The 20008-nt window shown below is 43.6% G+C and overlaps 1 long non-coding RNA gene and 2 pseudogenes across 1 annotated transcript; 2 read left to right on the forward strand and 1 right to left on the reverse strand.

The window, feature by feature from the left end:
• Nucleotides 1-1174: 1174 nt before the first annotated feature.
• LOC142881782 (uncharacterized) lies at nucleotides 1175-1876 on the reverse strand. Its single transcript, XR_012925700.1, has 2 exons — nucleotides 1801-1876; nucleotides 1175-1416 (listed from the first exon to the last, which is right to left on the reverse strand). It is a non-coding gene; the product is annotated as an uncharacterized LOC142881782 (long non-coding RNA).
• A 6406-nt stretch (nucleotides 1877-8282) lies between these two features.
• Nucleotides 8283-19393, forward strand: LOC142881788 (leukocyte elastase inhibitor-like; annotated as a pseudogene).
• Nucleotides 14564-16171, forward strand: LOC142881791 (uncharacterized; annotated as a pseudogene).
• Nucleotides 19394-20008: the final 615 nt, after the last annotated feature.

The following is a 20008-nucleotide window of genomic DNA, read 5'->3' on the forward strand; positions in this document are numbered from 1 at the left end:
CCACCACAGACAAAGTCTGGCCTCCTCACCTCCGCTAACGACTGGCAACTGGAAGTGGACCTGGGCAGACAGAGGAAGTTCCCTCCCAGGATAACATCAACCAGGCTTCGCCCAGATATGATCATTGTCTCCGATATCACCAAGCAGCTGATCATTCTGGAGCTCACTGTGCCATGGGAAGAACGCATGGATGAGGCCAATGAGAGGAAGCGTGCCAAGTACCAGGAGCTGGTGGAAGAGTGCAGGAGGAAAGGCTGGAAAACAATCTGTGAGCCTCTGAAGGTGGGCTGCTGGGGTTTCGCAAGGGCGTTCACTCTGCAGAGTGTTCACACAGCTAGGACTCGTCGGGGAGGCGAAACGGAAGGCAATCAGATCTGCAACTGAAGCCGCAGAGAAAGCCACAAGATGGCTTTGGATAAAGAGGGCAGAAACGTGGGCAAGCGCTGCTGGGACGCAGGCCGGGGATTGATCACCCTGGCCGGGTCGCCTGGGCTGAGGGGGTCTGATGTTGAAATACCCAAAACCCCCGATGATCCCGGGATACAACATCACTGATGATGTGCCCCAGCGCATCCGCAAGATGTATCTTTCACCTTTCTAACTTGTAGAACATTTTTTATCCATTGCTCCATCTTCCTTCTTACCCCCATTTTAAAAAGTTTCATTAGCAGCCCTTCTTTCCATAACATATCATATGCTTTTTCAATATGAAAAAAACTACTCTCACACTTTCTGTATTAATCTGTGCTTTTCTTATTTCATGCTCTAAGCACAGCAGCAGGGGCGGCGCTTGCGGACAGGCAAGCCAGGGAGTTGCTTGGGGCCCCGGCCCCTAGGGGGGCCCCCTAGGGCTGCCAAAATGTACACCACAGCAACGACAACAATGCGCAATTTGCAATGACATGACACCGCAGCAGCAGACCCCCCTTGTAGGACCCCGCCCCATCTGCCTTCAGCCTGCACCTGAACACGTACCGCGCGACAAGCGATACTGGTCACGTCACACTTTTGGTTACAGTTTGCAAACTTGCCAAAAACTTGCTTGTGCAGACAACACGAAGAGGAGTTATGGTGGGAAATAGCGCCGAAGTCCCGCGGACCTGCGGAAGTATCTTCGCGACTCTGTCTCTCCATGCGATGCAGGCAAACTACCTTCGCGATCGACCGGCAGATCGCGTAATTTATGACTGCCTCACGCGGGCTGGAAAGGGACACAAAGCGGGCCAGATGTGGCCCGCGGGCCGTACTTTGCCCAGGTCTGCTGTAGGGGCTAACACAGCTAACTAAGGTAACAATTAAGCCATGATGAATCCAATGAAGGCAGGCAGACTGACAGTCAAAGAATAATAATAATAGCCTAATGATAATAATCCTAATAAATTGCTTGTATGAAAAGCTATACATTTTTTATTTCATCTGACAATATTTCATTCATTCATTCATCTTCTATACCCGCTTATTCCTATTCAGGGTCACGGGGGTCTGCTGGAGCCTATCCCAGCTGTCTTAGGGCGAAGGCAGGGTGACACCCTGGACAAGTCGCCAGTTCATCGCAGGGCCACATAGAGACAAACAACCATTCACACTCACATGCACACCTACGGACAATTTAGAACGTTCAATTGACCTCACATGCATGTTTTTGGAGTGTGGGAGGAAGCCGGAGAACCCGGAGAGAACCCATGCAGACACAGGGAGAACATGCAAACTCCACACAGAAAGGTCCCAGGGCCAGGCCCCGGAATCAAACCCACGACCTTCTTGCTGTGAGGCGGCAGCGCTAACCACTGCACCACCGACTATCTGACAATATTTATTTCCACTATTTTATTTCCACCATTTAAATGTTTCATATGATATATTGTGGCATTTTTTTCTTTTGATTTGACCTGAACTATTCTATTTACTCAGGTTAACATTTTTTTTTGTATTTAAAGTTCAGATACTTTGCATTGCACTTTTGTAATAAAGAAAAGTTCATATATACATATATATATATATATATATATATATATATATATATATACATATATATATATATGTATATATATATATATATATATATATATATATATATATATATATATATATACATATATATATATATGTATATATATATATATATATATATATATATATATATATATATATATATATACATATATATACATATATATATATATATATATATATATATGTATATATACATCACAGCCAATCAGGTACCACCTTTAGTTCCTCCAAACGTGGTTCACCGGAAGGCCATGCTGCAATAAATTCCAATTGTCCTGGTGAAAAACATTAGGTCCAGATGTGGCACTACACAGTGATTGTTCAACATAGTTGGCATCTGGCTTTGTTGTTGTCGCCCACATGAAAATGTTTCCACACGGCTGACTTGACTCCTTGCTGCTGGCGTGTTGCAGTCAGTTTAGCGTGAACAGCCATAAACTGGCATCGGTGTGGTGGTGTCAGTACATATTGTACGAGTATGAGTAGAGTACAAGACCATGGATTTGGTAGCGATCCTCCATATCAGTAACGCCATCAGAGCATTCTGAACACACACACACACACACACACACACACACACACACACACACACACACCCGACACTCCTCTTCCCGGAATGAGTCAGGAGGTTAGAATCCCCGCCCCCTGTGCTCCCTGCAGCCAATTACAGCCCTGACTGGTTGTTTCCTCCCCCTCAAGTCAAACTGGTTTCGTTTCTCAGGAAATGAAAGCCAGTCAGTCAGTCAGTCAGTTAGTCAGCCAGTCAGTCAGCCAGTCAGTCAGTGAGTGTCTCTCAGAGGTGAAATGGCTCAGGCAGCAGCTCAGCTGGACCCACAAACCTTCTCTTGTTCACTCTGTCTGGATCTTCTCAAGGATCCAGTGACCACTTCCTGTGGACACAGCTACTGCAGGAAGTGTCTCCAACACCACTGGGATGCAGAGGAGGAGAGGAGAGTCTACAGCTGCCCTCAGTGTAGGAGGACCTTCACACCAAGGCCTGTCCTGGAGAAGAACACCATGTTAGCAGCTCTAGTGGAGACCCTGGAGAAGACTGGACTCCAAGATGCTCCTGCTGATCACTGCTATGCTGGAGCAGGAGATGTGGCCTGTGATGTCTGCACTGGGAGGAAACTGAAGGCCCTCAAGTCCTGTCTGGTCTGTCGGGCCTCCTACTGTGACTCTCACCTCCAGCGTCATCGTGATGTTCCTCCCTTACAGAGACACAAGCTGGTGGAACCCAGCCAGCAGCTCCAGGAGAACATCTGCCCTCGTCACGATGAGGTGATGAAGATATTCTGCCGCACTGATCAGAAGATCATCTGTGGTTTATGCTGTGTGGATGATCATAAAGGTCACGACACAGTGGCAGCAGCAACGGAGAGGACTGAGAGGCAGAGAGAGCTGGAGGAGACCAGGCAGAAGATCCAGCAGAAGATCCAGCACACAGAGGAAGACCTGAAGGTGCTTCAGAAGGAGGTGGAGTCCATCAACGGCTCTGCTGATAAAGCAGTGAAGGACAGTGAGAAGATCCTCACCCAGATGATCCGTCTGCTGGAGAAAAGACGCTCTGAGGTGCAGCAGCAGGTCAGATCCACACAGGGGGCAGCAGTGAGTGGAGTCAAAGAGCTTGAGAAGAAGCTGGAGCAGGAGATGATGGAGCTGAAGAGGAGAGACGCTGAGCTGGAGAAGATCTCACACACACTGGACCATAGCCAGTTTCTCCACAGCTTCTCCTCACTGCCAGCACTCAGTCCGTCTCCAGACTCCTCCAGCCAGGAGATCCGTCCTCTGAGATACTTTGAGGACGTGGCAGCAGCTGTGACCAAGCTGAGAGATGAAATACAACAAGTTCTGATGGAGACTCAGACAAACATCTCATGGACAGTGAGCAACGTTGATGTTCTACTGAAGGTACCAGAACCCAGGAGCAGAGAGGACTTCCTCAGATGTTCACCTCAAATCACTCTGGATCCAAACACAGTGAACAAACATCTGTTATTATCTGAGGAGAACAGAAAAGTGACATTCATGGAGGAAGTTCAGTCTTATTGTGATCATCCAGACAGATTCACTGACAGGGAGCAGGTCCTGAGTAGAGAAGGTCTGACTGGACGATGTTACTGGGAGGTGGAGTGGAGAGGGGGGGTTGGTGTAGCAGTGGCCTACAGGAACATCAGCAGAGCAGGAGGGTCAAATGGAAGTTTATTTGGATCCAATGACAAATCCTGGAGTTTATATTGTTACCCAGGTGTATATTGGTTTCGTCACAACAACATCAGGACTTACGTCTCAGGTCCTCAATCCTCCAGAGTGGGAGTGTACCTGGACCACAGAGCAGGTCTTCTGTCCTTCTACAGCGTCTCTGGAACCATGGAGCTCCTCCACAGAGTCCAGACCTCCTTCACTCAGCCACTACATGTTGGACTTCGTATTGTTGGTTTAAATTCTTCAGCTGAGTTGATGAAAGTGTGAATGAAGTCGTCAGAGAGACTCTAAGCTGAATTCTCACCTTTGATTCTTCATCTGTCTTCACGTTTGTTGCCCAGCGTCTCCGGCTGTCAATCACACGGTGGGCGGGGCCTGGACGCCACTTCCGGTTGGTGCTCCTGGTGACTGTTGTCCACCTGATGTTTGTCTCCACGGCTGCTGGCTGTTTGTGCCACGTTGTTTCTCTTCCTCTGCAGCCCATTCATCCCACAGATTAATAATGTGTCATTAGTCCACATGACAACTTTATTACTGTGGAAACACAGCTGAGGTCTGTTTCCACTCTGGACCTTTCCACCCTGACCTTTGACCTTTCAACAACTCATCCATCTGATCAACCTTCTGGCTGTTGATCCGTTTGTCAACAATCAGATGAATGCATGTAAATATTGTGAGAGAATTTTGTCTTTTGATTCTGCTTGTTGGCTCAATGTGACAATAGTCAATCAATAAGTCATGAAATATGCCATCAGTCTATATTGCACAACAATGTCAAGTCAATGATCAAGTGTTGAATTGAAGCAATAAAGCAACAAGACAATCCAGATAAAGTCTCTGCTTGTTGGCTCAATGTGACAATAGTCAATCAATAAGTCATGAAATATGCCATCAGTCTATACTGCACAACAATGTCAAGTCAATGATCAACTGTTGAATTGAAGCAATAAAGCAAAAAGAAAATCCAGATAAAGTCTCTGCTTGTTAGTAGATTTCTCTTCTGTCAAGATCTCCATGTATTCACCACAGACATTTAGAAAGTCCACACCATGAAGACAAGATCAAAGTTTCAAAAGCACATCAGTCAATGTGGGAAACAGCTGATATTTCTCTGGCATGAAGGAGGATGATGCCAAACACACGCACACACACACTCACCCTCTGACACACACACACACACACAGACACACACACACACACACACACACACACACACAGAACGGCAGATGAGTGCTGCAGTAACAGTCTGCTCCACTAGGGGGTAGCTGACTCCAGTCCTGCTGCAGCTCTGTTTCCACAGCAGCTGTTTGTTTCCTCCAGGTGTTAGTCGGGTCCCACCACAGGTGATGGAAAGTTCAGGTGACTCAACTCAACTAAACTTTATTTATAATGCACTTTAAACACAACCACAGCTGACACAAAGTGCTGTACATAAAAACATAAAAGCATAAAAACCAACAGTAAAACAATAAAAGCAATAAAACAAATACAGTCTCATGCTCACAGTTCCACGTTGTATAAATGAGGGTAAGTCATGTTAAAGGATGCTGCTGCGATTTATAGTTATTTTCCGTCAGTTGGAGTGCACCAGTCTCGTGTAAATACCGCTACTGTTGCACGTTTGTTTTATGTGAGTTTTAATTATTAATTTTAGTTTTTATTGACAATTTTCCCTTTGCGCCGATTGTGCTGTGGCAGGCTGCTATGCGGCTAGCGCAGCAGAGACAACATGGCCGACTTGCCACCTTTTTTTTTCAATATTGTTGTTTTGCTCGTTGAGGGGAACAAGAGGTGCAGAGAAAGCCAGAAGACTGTCAAATGTCCTTTATTGTCTTCTGCAGGTACGTTTCCTTCGTTGAGTGAAGGTGTTTTTGCTGTTTTGTTTTGTTTTTTCCCCACATATTCATTGCCACTTTGTCCAGTAGGTGTCACTGTTCACCCGTCCATAACAGTTTGGGAGATTGCGTTAAATAGAAGTGCTTTTTTTTTTTTTTTTTAAATCTTTTTCTCTCAGTTTTCAAGTCAGCTGTATATTGTAATATATAACAACAAATTGCACAGTTCCGTGTTGTATAAATGAGGGGGAACAAGAGGTGCAGAGAAAGCCAAAAGACTGTCAAATGTCCTTGTCTTCTGCAGTGTGGGAAATTTACTTATTTTCTGAAACTTAGTGCTAGTGGGAAAACTTTGTGGGACATTAATATCTTGAACTTACTGCTTACTATCATGCAGCCGCTGAGTATGTTATGAGAGCCACTGCCATAGCCTTACGTGTGAGAATAGAAGTCGGCGCTAGGAGGACCCCGGTCATGCCCCCGCTGGCAGAAGGAGGATAAAGGACGACACCTTTGAAGGAGGGGGCGCGCTTCTCGATCCGGAGGGAGAAGAGAACGCTCGGAGCGCTGCGCATCATTTATTCAATTGTGGCTTAATACTGAACTTTTATTAAATTGTTAACTTTGACTGTTGGCCTCGTCTCCGTCATTGCGATCAACGAATGCGGGAGGGAACCAGGGAAAGGAGGCATCTTCCCTCAACACGACCCAGAAATGAAAAGAAGTTCAGCAGTGTATGCAATTGTCAAGCAACCAGAAGATCCCACAACTCGCCTCATTCATCTGTTGCCTGGTTCCTTGAGCTTAAAAATGTTCCTTTGCTCCTTTAGCCAAAAGAGAAAGGAACTTAAAGCCACTGAAAGTTACAAAGAAACTGCAGCAACAAATTATCTCAATCAGAAGCTTCGGTGTTTCAAAGCCACACTTGGAGGGAAGATCTTGACTACAGAAAGTTATGATCAGGCAGAAAAGGCAATAGTTTGTTTCGTTCAGAAACACAGATTTAAAAATTAAATTGCCTCACTGACACGTGGCTCAAACAACATTGCCAAGGACAGTGCACTCTAGGAGTTGGATCCTGTACTAGATGGTGGCCTTCTTGGAGTTGGAGGTCGTTGCACAGGCTTCGACAGAAATATTGGATAATTGATGCCAACTCCACTGCTGCAAGAACGACAGTTACAGAATTCACAGTCTGCAGACGTTACAGAGGAAAACTTGGACAGCAGAAGATGGCAGACCTCCCTGAGGAAAGGATGTTGCCAGACAAGGCTCCTTTTACAGATGTTGGAGTGGATTATTTCGGCCCCCTGGAGGTCAAAAGAGGAAGAAGCCTTCACAAAAGGTATGGAGTGATTTTCACCTGCCTGACCAGTTGTGCTGTGCACCTGGAGGTGGCACGTAGGCTGTGTCTCAATTCAGGTTCTGCACCCTTGAGGCCAAGTGTCCTCCGTCTGAAGGAAGCGTTCTTAGACTTCCCAGCCTAGAAGGACGGACCAAACCCCGCCTCCTCGGTAACCACACGGGACGGTCTAGCCTTCGGCGTATTTCCTCGTTTTGTCACCGCCGTTCCCTCCGGCTGGCCAACCCCGGAAGTGACGTTTTTATAGCATCAAGCTAACCATTGGTTCGCCATCTAACGATGCTGTTGGATGATCAAATAAATAAAATCCTACGTTAAAAACTGGATACTTTCTGTGAAACTTCAATATTTAGGTTTATATGTCGTGTCTTAACCAGTACATGCTGCTAATTTCAGCTGACTTCCCAGGATCCCACGATGCTTTGCAGCAGCACGCAAAGCATCATGGGATACCCAAGTGCGCGAAGGATAGTAGCGGTGTATCCTTGGAATCGGCCAAAAGTAGTGCGTATTTCCGAGGGCACATTTTCAGCGTCCTAAGCACCCTCGGGAATTGGTCAAGGTGGCATTTGGGAGCGTTTCATTCATTCAGTAAAAGGCAAACTCTCTTCTCAATAAGTGGACAAAACACAAATCGTGTTCCAACCTGCATCTCCACTCTTCTGTTTGGCTTTTGTTTTCTCATGGTTTCAAGTTACACTTTTAAAACCAAAGTCTGCCAAATGAAACTGACTATCATGCCCTCAAATCAGTCAACCAGCGTGTCTAGGACAAGTCATCACCCCACACACCTAGAAAATGCAGGCTGCGGCTGATAAACCAGTCAGTCAAAGTAAAGTTTCATTAATTCTTGATTTATACTTTTGGCAGTGCCAGTTGAGTAAGCTCTGTTTACAGATATCTGTTAGTTTGGGTGTGTCACTTTGAAAGAATAAAAGCGGGTGTCTTTACTTGGAAGTTGTGCGCAGAAATCTCACAACCTTTTCCAAGATTGCAAGGCTGCAAGACGGAGAGAAAGTAAGTTTCATTCCATTAGTTTATTATCTTACTTTTTTAAAAAAGTGTTGCGTTCATCTGCATGTGACACATTTCTGACGTTTTTAAGTATGCTATGTCTATGGATTTTAAGATATTAAACTCTATACATAATTTATTTGTGGTTTCATGATTGATTTATTATTCTAATAACTTATTTCTGTAGTTTATTCTAAGGTTGTAATAATACAATCTAGAGCAGGGGTCGGCAACCTTTTGTTTACGTTTCTGAGTAAATGCACATATTTTTGGAGATGGCTTTGTGTAATCTCTCTTTTTTTTCATTCATACATTTAGCAAGGGTCCTGCCCTCACCCTTCCCTCATCTTGCACCACCATGTTTGTGAGGCAGCCCGGTGAGGACAATCCAGTCTGACTGAGGTGATTGCAACCATTCCCAGCTGTCAATGAGCCATGGTGGATGGACCAAGCAAGCCATTGGTACTCACACTGACAAATATAGTCAACTTTGAGGAACAAATTCATCTCACTTGCACGTCTTTCGTAGTTGTGAAGAGCCCACAGAGCCAGGGGGAGACTGCACAAACCTCACGCAGAAAGGCCCCCACATCCCAGGGATCAAATACACAAGCCAGTCTAAACAGCTGCATAGAAACTGAGAGAAAATAAATATATGTTAAGAGGGTTGAGTGTCTTGAATTGTGTCATGTGAGAACCAATCAACTTGTACTTGTTCAACGCTAAATCACATCCAAAGACGTCTCAAAGTGCTTTGTACAATCAGAGAAAAGGGAACAACTGGGCCCCCAGAGCAAGCAAAGTGCGACAGAGGCCAGGAAAAACTCCCCTGTGGGAAGAAACTTAGAGCAGATCCAGACTCCAGAGGGCCGTCATCTGCCTATGACCAATATTAAACAAAGATGTGTTTCTTTTATGGGAGTTACATTTTGGAATGGGCTCAGTGATGATTTGAAAATGTCGATTTTTTTTTTTTTTTTTTTTTAATATTAAAGGTCAAAATATTTCATGATCATAAGGATAAGCAATTGACTTGGGAATAATTGAAGAGGAATAATACAAAGCATATTTTGTTTTGTTGTTTGTCTTTTTCTTGTTGTCTCTGTATTACTAATATTCTGGGTAATATTATGGACTCTACAGATTGGGCAAAAATAAGTCTCGGCTACTGGCAACCTACTTCCTTTTTTGGTTTACAGAGTTGTTTTATTTTTGTTGTGAGCATATATGTTGTGCAAATTCATCATGTTGTTGACCAGGTTACATTTCATAAACGTACTATAAAACACTTATTTATCATCGGCATTTTTTCATAACATGTTAATATCTTGTTTCTCCGTTTTATTCCATCTTTATTTGCACTTCTTTTCATTCAATATTTTTACTTCTCTTTGCACTATTTTTTGTTGCTGTAATGATGCAAATTTCCCCGATGTAGGATTAATAAAGGCGCTCTATTCTATTCTATTCTATTCTATTCTACTTTTGTCCGTGGAGTGCATTTCAATCCTCTGCCCTTATTTCTTTATTCAGAGACACAATGGCAACACCGTCCCCTCTTTCCAAGGCCAACACAGCCTTCGCTCTGGACTTGTTGACAAAGCTGAGTGACGAGGACAAGACCAAGAATGTCTTCTTCTCCCCCTTCAGCATCTCGTCGGCCCTGACGATGGCGCTGCTGGGGGCCCGAGGCAACACGGCTCAACAGATGTCAGAGGTAACCCAGTCGCACACACTTGGGCTCAAGACAAGTTGTCTTTGGGTGAAGTTAGTGACTTGGTGAGTTGGTTAAGGACATGTGCCCTCAGCAATATACTGGCCTGCACAATCTCCATGCGGCACATCACCCGTTTTTATGCACCACACACCAAAAAAGGTGAGATAGATAGATTGATATATAGTGTATGCACTGTATATCTGCTGTATATCGAGCACTCAGGGGTTTCCCTTGACAACATTGTGGCAAAAGTTGGAAGCATCAGCAATGTCATTGAAATGCATTGATTCTGTGTTGTTTCTGGACTTTTCCTCCACTAACTTCGTACAGACACAAGTTTTCAAGTCTTTGTGGTTTGCATGTGTGTGTGTGTGTGTGTGTGTCAGACTTCAAAGGTCTAGTGTGTAAAATTGTGTCATCTAATTTGCATAATTGACCATTTGTACTTGATCACAATGGATGCTGTAGGGGAGGAAAAACGTGGGAGAGAGTTAAAAACACCTTAAATAAATATATATTTTTTAATTATATTAAATATATTTACTATAATCTATCCAATATTATTTTCATGAACATAGTATTGTTTTATATGATTGACATTTTCTGGAATTGTGTCTAAAAATGGTTGAGTTGTGTTTCAAAGCGCAGTATGGTAGATTAGTGAAGAGGTTTGGCTCGTCGGAGCCTCACGGCTGCTTTTGAGTGTCGCATATCTTTAGCTCTTAGTTTTAGCCACCTTATTTCAGATAATTGTTGTATGTGTGAGTAAAATGCAGTGATTGCCCAAGACTGCCGCGTAACGCACGGCTTGACTCGCAACTCGTGACTACTTTGGGGCAGGGAGGAGCTCGTGGCAGCACCCGCTGCTCGCTGACAACAGCTGAGGAACAATACGTGCTTTCATGTCGGTCTCCAAAATACCAGGAAAGTCTCCAATAACACAAGGAAAAGTCAACAGATTTTTGACAAATTTGACAAAAAACAAAAAAAAGTCGCCATGGGGAGTTGGAAAGTCACCAGATTGAATGAGAAAGTCGGCAAGTTGACAACACTGCTCTGTATCAACTCTGGGCATTTTGGGGCAATGAGGGGAGCCAATAGGAGACGTGAGTGGATGTACTTGTGCCGACTTGCTCAGCCCCATTATGTTTGTTTGTGAAGCAGAAACGATATTGCAACATCAAGTGGACATGTTTAGAACAGCAGATTCTTTCATAGAAAAATTGCGGTTTTTATACTTTGCAAAATCATCTTGCAGGCCGGAAAAACCCTGGTCTGTATAAGTCTTTGTAACTCTCTTGGGGGCCCCTGCAACATCTCCCTCTGTACCTCAAGCCATCTTTGGTGGACATATGACCCTGACACAAAGACACACAGATTCTGCAAAAGAGAAAATAAGCAATCAGCCTACAGGGATGCATTTCACACCATCCACTAATACTAAATTTAAACAATGCGTGGTGGTTTTTGTCAAGACCGTGCTTCTGCAAAATCTGCGCTGTGCTGCCTCAAAGGCAAGGAAGCTCTCACATACTCACCCCCTGTAATAGTACCTTATTTCAGAGGACATCTGTTCTTTTTTTACTTAGGTATTTAGTCTCATCAACCAAAATGCTGAAAGCTTCACTTTGGGCAACTTCACGAGTTATTGAAGTGCAAACCATTTCTAGGACACAATCAATTATTTCATTTTGTGTGCCATGCCCAAGATATGTTGCATTTATTTGGCTTGTAATTTTTCTTTTGACAGTGGGATTGTGTTTGGCTAGCAGTTCCATAATAGAGAGAAAATTTCCTTTATCCTCACCTTCTGATTCTGTATGTACTCTCTGTGCTATGTTCTGCATAGCTGTGAGGAGCAGGGTTTCTCCAGCAATTTTAATGTACTCTCTATTTTCCTTCACTAATTTATTATATTTTGCATTGAAGGAGGCTGAAAGAGAGGATGTGCTTGCAGGGCACTTTTCATTCTCTGCCCATGTAAACATTGCATTAGTATGTGCTTCAGGTTTGGCATGGCCTAAAAGTCCCCCATCTTTGAATGGGTAATGGAATGGTAATGTAAATACTGTATCACCTGAGGAGGGGAGACTGAAGTGCCGGCAGGCATAACAGTAGGCAGAGTCTTTACTCTGAGAGTATTCCAGCCATTTATGTGTGTTGTACCAGTCTTTTGACAAGCCAAGCAGAAGATGGCAGACCTCCCTGAGGAAAGGATGTTGCCAGACAAGGCTCCTTTTACAGATGTTGGAGTGGATTATTTCGGCCCCCTGGAGGTCAAAAGAGGAAGAAGCCTTCACAAAAGGTATGGAGTGATTTTCACCTGCCTGACCAGTTGTGCTGTGCACCTGGAGGTGGCACGTAGGCTGTGTCTCAATTCAGGTTCTGCACCCTTGAGGCCGAGTGTCCTCCGTCTGAAGGAAGCGTTCTTAGACTTCCCAGCCTAGAAGGACGGACCAAACCCCGCCTCCTCGGTAACCACACGGGACGGTCTAGCCTTCGGCGTATGTCCTCGTTTTGTCACCGCCGTTCCCTCCGGCTGGCCAACCCCTGTGTCAACTTTGAGGTCCGATAATGGCGCCAATTTCGCTGGAGCCAACAAAGAGTTGAAACAAAATCTTGCGGAGTTGAATAATGAAAAAATCCAAGGTGTTTTAATTCAAGATGGGATTAAATGGAGTTTTAATACACCAACAGCCTCACATCAAGGTGGCATTTGGGAGCGTTTCATTCATTCAGTAAAAGGCAAACTCTCTTCTCAATAAGTGGACAAAACACAAATCGTGTTCCAACCTGCATCTCCACTCTTCTGTTTGGCTTTTGTTTTCTCATGGTTTCAAGTTACACTTTTAAAACCAAAGTCTGCCAAATGAAACTGACTATCATGCCCTCAAATCAGTCAACCAGCGTGTCTAGGACAAGTCATCACCCCACACACCTAGAAAATGCAGGCTGCGGCTGATAAACCAGTCAGTCAAAGTAAAGTTTCATTAATTCTTGATTTATACTTTTGGCAGTGCCAGTTGAGTAAGCTCTGTTTACAGATATCTGTTAGTTTGGGTGTGTCACTTTGAAAGAATAAAAGCGGGTGTCTTTACTTGGAAGTTGTGCGCAGAAATCTCACAACCTTTTCCAAGATTGCAAGGCTGCAAGACGGAGAGAAAGTAAGTTTCATTCCATTAGTTTATTATCTTACTTTTTTAAGATTTAAGATTTTTGCAAACTCCATGCCAAACTTCCAGAGGTAACACAAAACCAACCTGGGGCACAAGCGATGAACTTAAGATGGAAGCTATTCCGATAAACTGGACCATGACCATGGAGGAGGAGGCTTGGCGTTTCATTTGAATATGGAATAAAACAAAAATGCAACACTCTCACGTCCTGTTAACTAAAGGTTAAGTGCACCTGGCCAGTTCTCAGTTCAATGTGCTGGTACAGGAAACACTGATCCTGCCAAGTGCTACTTGGAGCTTGGGTCGACACAGGTGTAACATGATAGCAATTTGTGTGCAAGTCCTGAACGTTGCATGACAGCTTGCTTGTAAACCAACAATTTTCAAGGAAAATTCATGGAGAAACGAGGTCCTCATGCTTAGACAGCAACCTAGCTAAAGTTTGATCAGTCAATTGACAGTTTTAATGCATTTCTGTAACAGTTGCCTTCTCTCTTCACAGGGGTTAAAAGCTAAAGATAGTCCAGATGATGTTAGCGCTGGCTTTAAGAAACTACTGAGTGAGCTGAACAAGCCAGGGGCTCCGTATGCTCTCAGTGTTGCCAACCGACTGTACGGGGAGCAGTCTTTCCATTTCCTCAAGGTGTGTGTGGCATAAGCACGCATACAAGTGTGTGAATATATATATATATGTATATATATACATATATATATATATATATATATATATATATATATATATATATATATATATATATATGTATACATATATATGTATATATATATATACATATATATATATATATATATATATATATATATATATATGTATATATATATATATATATATATATGTGTGTGTGTGTGTGTATATACAGCAAGTACTACGGTGAGCTGGAGTCTGTGAATTTCAAGAGCGAATTCGAAGCAGCAAGACTGAACATCAACAACTGGGTGGAGGAACAAACTCAAGGTGTTTTTTTTCTAGAAATGTATCAAATGTTTTCCTTAATTTGTGAAACATCACAACTCATCCATGTCCATGCTATCTTTCAGGAAAAATAAAGGATTTGCTGGCTAATGGTGTGTTGGATAGCACGACCAAGCTGGTGCTGGTTAATGCCCTTTACTTCAAAGGCACCTGGGAGAAGATATTTAAGGAGAGCAACACTTGCGAGGCCAAGTTCAGAATCAACAAGGTACCACCGATCAGTGAAGTGACATCTGCATATATATATAGGGAAAGGTGGTGGACAAATTCCAGTTTTCAATCTCAGGAATGGCTATCCCATCCATCACGGAGCAAACTGTCAAGAGCTTGGGGAAGCTCTTTGACGCTACCTTGAAAGACTCTGCTGCCATCCAGAAGTCTACCGAAGAGCTAGGAGGGTGGCTCACAAAGGTGGACAAGTCCGGCCTGCCTGGCAGATTCAAAGCTTGGATCTACCAGCATTCCATCTTGCCCAGAGTCTTGTGGCCTCTCCTTGTGTATCCAGTCCCAATAACAACGGTGGAATCGCTTGAAAGGAAGATCAGCAGCTTTCTGCGGAGATGGCTGGGTCTCCCTCGCAGCCTCAACAGCGCTGCCCTGTATGGGTCAAGCAACACCTTGCAGCTACCATTCAGTGGGCTTACTAAAGAATTTAAGGTGGCACTTACAAGAGAAGCCCTACAGTACAGGGATTCCAAAGACTGCAAGGTCTCATCAGCTGGGATCGAAGTGAGGACAGGAAGGAAGTAGAAGGCAGCCAAGGCAGTGGAGGTGGAGTCCTGCCTAAGGCAAAAGGCACTGGTGGGGGTCGTGGCGATCGGAAGAGCAGGCTTGGGATACTTTCCAAAGACCCAAGTCAGCCAGGCCCTGGGCAGAGACAGACACCAGCTACTCAAGGAAGAGGTCCGAGCAGGCCTGGAAGAAGAGCGAGTGGGCAGAGCAGTGGGACTCCGGCAGCAGGGAGAATGGACTAGGTGGGAGGGCACGTTGCAGCGTAAAGTCACCTGGTCTAACATCATGCACGCAGACTTCCACTGCGTCCGGTTCCTGGTGCAGGCAGTGTACGATGCCCTCCCTAGCCCAGCAAACCTCCATGTGTGGGGAAAGAGTGAGACACCTTCATGCCCCCTTTGCTCTGGAAGAGGCTCCTTAGAACATCTCCTCAGCAGCTGCCCAAAGGCCCTGGCCGATGGTCGCTACCGTTGGCGTCATGATCAGGTGCTCAAGGCAGTGGCTGAGACTATAGCCTCAGCCATCAGCAGCTGCAACAACATCGCGCTCCGAAGAAGGCAATCCCCTTCATCAAAGCAGGAGAGAGACCCCGGGCAGGTCCACCGAAAACAACAGGCCTCCTCCACACAGCTTCTGATTGGCACCTGCTCGTCGACCTGGGAAAACAGCTGAGGTTCCCCAAGCACATAGCTGCAACATCGCTCCGGCCAGACATGATCATCACCTCTGAGGCTTCGAAACGCCTGATCATGCTGGAGCTTACAGTTCCCTGGGAAGAAAGGATCGAAGAAGCCAACGAGAGGAAACAATCTAAGTACCAGGAACTAGTGGAGGAGTGCCGGGGCAGGGGCTGGAGGACATTCTATGAGCCCATAGAGGTTGGCTGCAGAGGCTTTGCAGGACGCTATCTCTGCAAAGCACTCAGCCGTTTGGGTGTTTCAGGGGCGGCCAAGAAGAGAGCCATCCAGTCCGCAAGTGAAGCTGCAGAGAAAGCCACAAGGTGGTTGTGGCTGAAAAGGGCAGACCCGTGGGTTGCTACTGGGACGCAAGTCGGGACTTGATCACCCAGGCTGGGTCGCCTGGTGGGAGGGTATCTGATGTTGCAAGACCCGAAATACCCGATGAGCCCAGGAATCACATCACTGATGATACGGTCCCAGTGCATCCATGAGATGTTTCTTTAAAGATGTATATATATATATATATATATATATATATATATATATATATATATATATATATGTATATGTATATATATTGTCATAACCCGGCTCACAATATGTATATATATATATATGTGTGTGTGTGTGTGTGTGTGTGTGTGTGTGTGTGTGTGTGTGTGTGTGTGTGTATAAAAAGAGAGAGAAGAGAGAGATAGTTATTTTTTTTCATTTCTTGATGAACTGGCAGCGGATAGGTGATCGGCCCAGACGAGCTAAAGGCAATCAGATGGACCAGTGACAGGTGTGTCAAGGGAGCAGGGGTAGTCCCTCCCAGGCCAGCTGCCAGACAGGGGAGACAGAAGACAACATGAAGGGTGGAGGGGAAATAGGAAAAACAACTGCAGATCCCAACCGATACCCTTCAAACGCTGCAGTTTAAACCCTACGATAAACATCACTGCAAAAGGTGATTTCACATAGTTCCTTCATGTTAACATATTTTTGTATTTCCTCCTTGGAGAATGACAAGAAGCTGGTGAAGATGATGTTCCAGGAGGATAAATTTCCCTTCACCTTCATTCCTCAAGTCAACTGCCAGGTCCTAACAATTTCTTGCTATTTATGAGCCGCCAGAAATACCGATTTCTGATCAGAAAAAAAAGGAATTACAACAATCATGCTTGAAATGCTCCCTTGAACAGATCCTGGAGTTGCCTTACAAAGGAAAAGATCTCAGCATGTTCATCTTTTTACCTCAAGAAGTAGCGGACGGTACTACAGGCCTAGAGAAGGTGGGACAGAAGCTTCGACATACATTTGAAAAAATAAAATAAAATAATGAGACATTCAGAAAAGTGATAAAGTCATTCAAATATTCAAATCAACCACCAGCTGGAGAAGGAGCTGACCTATGAGAACTTCGTGGAGTGGACTCAACCGACCAGGATGGACGTTGTCGAGGTCCAGGTGAAGATGCCAAGGTTCAAGATGGAGGAGGAGTACGGACTGAAAGACGTCCTGGTCAGCATGGGGATGGTCGATGCCTTCAGTGCCTCACTGAGCGACTTCACTGGTAGGACACTTGACTTGTTCCAAACTTGAAACAAATCTTATTCTTACTTGTATGAATGTGATTTTTATTTTTGTTCTATATCAGTGGTGTTTGACTGGTGGGCCCACAATGGGTTCTAAAATGTGACAGGGGGGCTGGAGCAGGAGCAGATGGATGGAGTGTTTTGGTGACCCACCTCAAATATATCATGAGATATGTAGAAAACATAAAAGGTGGGACAGAAGCTTCGACACACATTTAAAAAAATAAAAAAATAAAAAAATAAAAACAATAATGACACAATTTCAATTGACATTTTCAATGTCAATTGAAAATTAACCAGAACAAAGTTACAACAAAATCAGTGTCTTTGAAGCCCCACGGTATTTAGCTCTTTATTGAAATGACTCTGAAAACACTGAAAAACAGATGAAATACAGCTTTTATTTGATGACTTATACGATATATATACATATATATATATATATATATATATATATATATATATATATATGTATATATATATATATATATATATATGTATATATATATATATATATATATATATATATATATATATATATATATATATATGAATACATGTAGAGAGAGAGAGAGAGTGCGAGAGAGAGAGAGAGATGTGTGTGTATCTACACATATACTGTAGATATATAAAGAGGAAAAGGCCAAGTGAGGAGAAATAAGAACCCACAACTTGTATGAAAAAATAAGCACCTGTGGCAACCAGAAAACTAGGTCCGACAAGGCCACCCCAGGAATTGCACCTGGAGAATTAAGTTGACCTCTGCTAGATTAATTACAAAACAAAGGGAGGCACACAAGTTTATTTATTTTTTTACCAACGAAGCTTAGAGACGTGGTTCCATGCAACAACAAAAAAAATCTTTATTACAGCACTCAAATCATTTCACGATAAAATATACCATAGGGGAACAAGGGAAGAATATTCAACATAAAACCAATTAACAGACAATCACATCAATTTGACAATAACAACAGCAACAATAAACATGACAACCATAAGCAAAAAAAAAAATAAAAAATGAAATAAAGTAAATCCCTCAATCCCACAGTTCAGAATAAAAGAGAAACTAAACCTGGCTAACACGGGTGCCTCTGAGAGGTAGCTATGCCCAAACGACCCAACGTGGACAGCGGCTGCAGCGCCCGAGCGTGCCACAGCAGGAGGAAGCGGAGGGGGCAGCACAGTCACACCGATCCCAGCGTCCACCACAAAGCCTTCCATGTAGTTGGACCGTATGCGAGGTTTCGGAGCGATTTCAGCCTCGCAAAGCAGCACCCCTGCCGGCCCTATAATGCCACACAACGTTTAACAAATAATACCAGGAGTCCTACTACTAACTTTATATCAAAGCACAGTCACTCCATAATGACATGGTTGTTTTTTTGGTCAGACCATTTAAGTGAATTTGGATCGTTGTGTGTCGCAGCACAGTGGTTGAGACTCACTGGTTTAGATTATAATGCAACACATTTGTCAAATATATCTCCCTTTTTGCCTCCTCTCTGACAGGCATGTCTCCAGTCCACGGCCTGTTTATTTCAAATGTGGTCCACAAGGCAATTGTCGAGGTCAATGAGAAGGGAACAGAAGCTGCTGCTGCAACTGGTGTGATCATCAAACAACAGATGTACATACCTCCAAAAAAGTTCACTGCAGACCACCCCTTCCTGTTGTTCATTCAACACAACCCCTCCAGGAGCATTCTCTTTGCTGGCAGATGCTGCAACCCAGAGTGAGATCTGCAGCTCTGTGGGTGATTTTAATCTGTACGCTACGCCTCTTTCAGCATTGTTTTTTTTTGTTTGTTTGTTTGTTTTTTCCTTAGCGGCAGCCGGTCATTTTTTTCGCGAAATAAATACGAAACGATAGAACAAATAAAAAAAATGCTTTGAAGGCTTGTGAACGAGCCGAGGACGTGCAGACAACGCAGCGTTTGTTTACAACACAGGCAGAAGTACAGCTTCTTCTTCTTCCACTACTCTTTCCAGAAAATGAGCAACTCCGCGCATGCCCAAATGATTCATTCTGAATAAACACTTTTCTGGCAAACAACAATAAAGACATGAATTGCCCTGATTGAAAACTCATTTACTGATGCTTGACTCAATAAACTCAGTGTGTGTGCGCGTGTGTTTGTGTATATATGTATACTTTATTAGCTTAATAATAAGTGATAGGGCTTGCTGTCTTAGTCTAATAATTTTAATCAACGTTGGATAACATTGTACTCATGGGCGTGGTAGTGGGGGGGAAAATGGACCTGAGTACCCAGGGCCCCAGCAGGGAGAGGGGCCCATGAAAATCCAGAATTTCTTTTTGTGTGTGTGTGTGTGAGGTTTTTGTTTCAAATGAATTGGGCCCTTCAATTAATTGGTGTTATAAATTATTTCAAATGTATTGATAACATCAACTGAGAGAATGAACAGTCCTCCAACCATTTTGGACATTCTGGGACCGTCGACAGCATCAGTGAGCCCAGATTGAATGACTACTTGAGTGCGAGACATCATGCTGCCCAAAAAACACAAGTTGGGGTGCCAAAAGAGGAAAGAAGAGTTGTTGGTATATATATATATATATATATATATATATATGTATATATATATATATATATATATATATATATATATATATATATATATATATACATATATATATATATATATATATATATATATATATGTATATGTATATATATATAT

This window comes from Nelusetta ayraudi, unplaced genomic scaffold (genome assembly GCF_046127955.1).
Source record: "Nelusetta ayraudi isolate G7.1 ecotype Tasmania unplaced genomic scaffold, CSIRO-AGI_Nayr_v1 ptg000217l, whole genome shotgun sequence".
Classification (NCBI taxonomy): Eukaryota; Metazoa; Chordata; class Actinopteri; order Tetraodontiformes; family Monacanthidae; genus Nelusetta; species Nelusetta ayraudi.